Below are 6000 nucleotides of genomic sequence, written 5' to 3'. Positions count from 1 at the left end.
ATTCCATGATTGGATGCCTCGTAACAGGCTATGAACTTTGCTGCCATATTGGAAGGAGCAATGAGTGTCTGCTTGAGACTTCTCCAAGAAATAGCTCTTCCGACCAACAGAAAAATATAATCTGACATGGATCTGCGACTGTTTTGGCATCCAGTAAAGTTAGAATCAGAATACCCAATGATCTCTAGTTGATTTGACTTCATGTATGTGAGCTTGTAATCTTTTGTTCTTTGCAAGTTCCACATAACCCGCTTGGCTGCTTTCCAATGATCCATACCTGAGTTACTAAGATATTTGCCTTATATCCTAATAATGTATGCTATATCCGGATATGTACACACCTGAGCATACATAAGACTCTCCACAACAAAAGCATAGAAAATCTTTTCCATATTTTTAACTTCAGACTGGTGTTTGAGGCAGTAAACGAGACTATACTTGTCTCCCTTAACAACAGAAGTATCACCTAGTTTACAATCCTTCATGCCATATCTATACAAAATCTTTTTGATATAGCGCTTTTGCGATAATCCAAGAATGCCTTGAAAATGATCTTGATGTATTTGGATCCTTAATACAAAAGAGGCATCACCAACATTTTTTATTTCAAATTTCTTTATCAGAAATCTCTTGTTTTTGTGCAATATGCCTATATAATTACTGACAAGTAACATATTATCGACATATAAAACCAAGAAAATATATTTACTCTCACTGAACTTATGGTATATGCATTCATCAACCACATTCATCTTAAAACCAAATGAGATGACAACTTGATGAAATTTATGATACCATTGACAAGAAGCCTGCCTAAGTCCATAGATGAATTTCTTTAATTTGCAAACCATTTTCTTGGCATCGCCTGAGACAAAAAAAATTGGTTGCACTATATATATTATCTCATCATTATCACTATTAAGGAATGCAGTCTTTACATCAAGCTGATGTAGCTCCAAATCATAATGAGCCACAAGTACCATCATAATTCTAAAAAAGCCTTTCATAGAAACCGGAGAGAAAGTCTCTGTGTAGTCAATGTCTCTTTGAGTAAACCCTTTTGCAAGAAGACGTGCCTTATATCTTTTCACATTACCTATTGAATCCCTCTTGGTTTTAAATATCCATTTGCAACCAATGAGTTTCACACCTTCAGGTAATGGGATAAGATCTGACATGTCATTGTCCTTCATGGATTTAATCTCCTCATGCATGACATTTATCTACTTTTTAGAGTTTGAACTCTGTATGGTTTGATGGAAGTTGATTGAATCACCCACCCTTAAGCCAGTATCACCCTCATGTTCTTATAGAAAGACAATATAATCATCTGAAATTGCCCTTCTCTTCTCTCTAGTGGATTTTCTTAATGATACTTGTTCTTGAGTTACTTGAGGTTGTTGAGTTTGTACTTTAGGAGTAAAAGTTTGATTTTGGATAGAAAAATCTAAAACATTGCTTTGTTATGGATTTGTGAGAACAATGTCAAGAACAAAAATTTGATCATTGTCAACCACAATTATAGAAAGAGAAACATATTCTTCTTCAAAAGCAATGTCTTTTACCTTATCACTCCCTCCAAACTCAGCATCCTCAAAGAAACATGATTTTCTCGTATAAAAAAAAGACTTATTCACAGGGTCATAAAATTTATAGCCCCTAGATTTTTCAGAATACCCAACAAAATAACAGCTAACCGTTCTTGAATCCAATTTCTTTGCATGTGGCCTGCAGGGCCTAGCCTCAACTGGACATCCCTAAATATGAAAATGCTTCATACTAGGCATTTTGTCTGTCCACATGTCACTGCTTTAGATGGTACCTTTATCAATATATAAGCTATAATCTTTAATGCCTCTCTCCAGAATGACTTTGGTAAGGTAGAATGAGAAATCATACTCCTTACCATAATTTTTAAGGTCATGTTTCATCTCTCAGCAACACTATTTATTCTAGAAGTGTTTGGTATGGTATAGTGATGGATGATACCACATTTTTCTAGAAATTTAGCAAAGTGCCCTGGACATTATTTACCTGATCCATCATATCTACCATAGTATTCACTACTACGGTCAGATCTGACGGCCTTAATCATTTTGCTAAGTTGGTTTTCAACTTCAGCCTTAAATAATTTGAACACATCTAGGGACTAAGACTTTTTATGAATTAAATATAAGTACCCATAATGAGAATAGACATCTATGAATGTAATAAAATATTGTTGACCATTCTAAGAAGCCGTAGAGAATGACCCGAAAATATTTGTATGAATTAGTTATAAGACGTTTGCTCTTCTTTCGGCACCTAATTTCTTTATGTTTATTCGTTTTCCTTTTATACACTCAATTCAAACATGAAAGTAAGTGAAACTAAGGAAATCAAGAATTTCACTCGTCAAAAGCCTTTTAATTCTTTGTTTGGAAATATGACCTAAGCACTTGTGCCATAATAAAGCAGAATTCTCATTTGTTAATTTTTGTTTTGTACCACGAAAACTTAAATGCAAGGTTTCATTGCTAGCACATTCTTTCTCTGGACCGGGCTTTGAAATGTGAGGTACTAGGGTTCGTCTCTTGGTGGATTCACCTATGCTAGAACTGTCTGTCTTATAACCCGCATGGAGTCTTTTACACGATTGGTGAGGGTGTTGTTCATTGGACCAAGCTTTGAACTTGGATGATCTAGAGATTCGTCTTTTGATAGACTCATCCATGCTAGAACTACCTGTCTCATAACCCACCTTGGAGACTTTACAAGACTGATAATGATACCGACAGGAGCTGGACTTAGGTAACATTGGGGCCTTTTCTTTTTTTTGATTGTCCATATACTCATCAGAAACGTCAGTATGAGTCCTTTCTTTAGAATCCACATCGAATATGATATTTTGCATCATATGGGGTGACATCCCATACGTGAGATTCTTCAAAGGTGGTTCCTTTGGGATGAATTAGATTTTGAGTGTTTGGGCTTTGTATTGGGTATTCATTATACCTCAAGTAATTGGTTCACACATACCTAAACAAGTAATGCGAGATTTTTGAAATTGATGAGTAGCTTAGTTTTTCTTAAAAGTTGTATCTACAGAGGTCTCATTGGGTTTTAGAGTTTGGGGTTCTCTTCCGAGTCTACACCAATATACCTAAGCTAAAAACTTAAGAGTACTAATGGGAGATCTGAAAATCCAAATGATAGAACAATGATTTTTTCAAAATTTTGAATTAAAGAAAGCTCTTTTCCTAGGAGGAAGATAAAAAATGATGAAAGCATAATTAGATCAAGCAGTGTCCCAAACAAACTCTAGCTTGCTAGATGCTGTATTTTTCTTATTTATATGTGGCATGAAAATCTCCAGCAAAGGCATCTAAAATGTAATAGGCCTATACCTAATCTTTATGCATGAGATTAATGCAGGACAACCTATACACAACATAAATTTGCTAAAAAAAACTAAACAAAATATTTACAAAAATAAAACAAAACAAAACAACGATGATCTGCACCACACTGGTACGAATGATTGAGTCGTCTGGATTGCGTAAGCTACTGGATAACAAATCTATTAGATGGCAAGACTGAACAGACAACAAAAATTATTGAGACTGCAGACACAATGAATGACATTGTCTGTGGACGACACTGTCCTTAAACAGTGCAATCTGTGGACACAAAAGCCTGACAACCACCTTCTGTCGATGCTGTAGAAAGAGTGTACGGTGTTGTCTACAAGACGGCGTTGCCTACCAAATGACTAACCTACCAGATGGCAAAACTACAAACATGTGGGTTTGCGAATGGCGAAACCCAAAAAAAAAACTATAGACTTTGGGTCTACGAACGACAAAGTCTTGTTGGATGGCACAACGTCGGATGACAGAAGCTTTATGGACGGCGAAAGCCAGCCAGTAGAAGCTAGATGACAATCTGCCAATGGACGACGAAGCCAGATGATAATCGTCCAACGGACGACAAAACAAGATTTGTCATCCGAACAGAGACAAAAAGCCCCAAAAATGCAATTCTAGCTACGAAAATAAAAAACAATATAATGTCCCACCGTGTTCATCTAAAACTGTTGATAAAAAATTGAAGGTTTGGAAGAATGACTCACCCGAATTATGCAAAATCTTTTTGAAAATGTGGGGACGCCGTTTATAGATCTTGACTGTCCTTTGCCTGACGGAAAGGTAAAGCCCAGACTAGTTTCTTGATACCATAGCTCAAAGTGCTCCATCGCAGATTCAAATATGAAAATAAGATCAAAATATGTATGTCTCTACTGAATGAATTAAATAAATTAAAAGAAAGAGTAGAGGATCTGAAGAAATACATTTTTTGGACTCGGGGATCTGTTTAGATTTTACGCTCATTTTCATCCATCAGCACATCCGTGTAGGTTCAATGGTTCTTCAATGACTTCGAAATAAAGTGTCGACAAGGTTTTGAGTAAGCTTGTTCTTTAGGGCTATCACTTTCGTATCTAATTTTCAGATGCTTGGGTCCTAGGGGTCATCCCCTATTTATAGGACTCAAAACAGGATACAGGTCATAGGATCTTTTTGGATTAAAACCCTATTTCAGTAGATCTAAGTTTATCCTACATGAAGATAAGATTCATCCAGAAGAGTCTTCTCGGATGAAGACTCATCCGAAACCCTAGAAAATGTGCAGGGCGGTTGAAAAGAGATAAGGATAAGCCAAATGACTTATCCACACATTCAGTGCAGCAAACAACAAAGTAGTTGTGTCGTCCCGTAGCAGATGATATTTCATTCTGTCGTCCTCAATAATAGACAGCAGTCCATTTTGTAGTCCAATAGCGAGCAACATTCCTTTTTGCCATCCCGTGGCAGACGGCTGTTAGGTGAGCCGTCCCCTAAATGGATGACAAAATCTCTTTTGTCGTTCGAGCTTTGAGGGGTGCTGGATTCCTGCTAGGTACCTCTAAACACTTGTTTCAAAATATATTAGTAATTGGGCATCATAAAATTTTAGTGTCCACACCTCCATGATTTATGATTTGATACTGGTTTGCTCTTGCAGAGGTCTATCGTCGTTCGTGTTTGGTGATCCACAAGCATATCTGATCCTAATTAGCAACAAAGAAAATCTTTGTTAGGATTCCCTTTTTTTTGTTTCATATGATCATACACTTCATCCCATAGTTCCAGCAGGCCATTCTCACTCATTTTCCAAACATCCAAAAGAAGAAAGACAAACATGATGCGATAAACTCAAAAGACATCATCTGTTTAACATGCAAACCGTTCCTTCTATCAAAGCGAGGATGAAAGGAAAACAAGATTTGGACACTGACAAGAAAATATATGAAGTAAAATGAAGATGGAAAGGAATGAATTCCTGTGTAAGTAAATCCTCTAACTGTGTGGTGCCTAATATATAGGAAATTGACGAAGCAAATATGCTAGGATATGGATGAAGCAAATATGAAAAGATTAGAGCCTATCTCCACATTCTCTCCCTTTCCGTGCATTGCACCGGTTAAATACATGAACGTCCATGGTAATCAAAGCCTTCACAAGAAAAAAACAAATTTCAGTAATAACAAAATTCTCATAAGATCTATTATCATTTCAAAAAATGCTGCAAAATAAAAACACAAAAAAACATAAATCCACATCTTAGAGTTACTCTCTAATAAAAAAAGGTTGATACTTGATTACTTATTGGTGTAAATTAGTTCAAGTTATTAAGCACATACACGGTCTTGCATAAAATTTACTGCCATCTTAGAGTTAAAATTGGGAGTAGAGCGTAGGTGCTTAATGATAGGTGCTTAATGGGGTTTTCAGGTATTTTTCATTTTATTTTTAAATTCTGATCATATTGATTTTATAGGGATCAGCTCTTGAAGTATTCAATTCGGACACATGGGTGGGTTTTGATATGGTTCGAATAATCAACGGTCCAAAATCTTTGTAAAATTTTGAGGCTTCAAATATCATTTTTATAGCGAAAATACATGATCCAGGTGTGGAT

This window comes from Nuphar pumila, chromosome 7, assembly GCF_984573655.1.
Source record: "Nuphar pumila chromosome 7, dmNupPumi1.hap1.1, whole genome shotgun sequence".
NCBI classification, from domain to species: domain Eukaryota; kingdom Viridiplantae; phylum Streptophyta; class Magnoliopsida; order Nymphaeales; family Nymphaeaceae; genus Nuphar; species Nuphar pumila.
Note: the sequence above shows the minus strand (reverse complement) of the source record.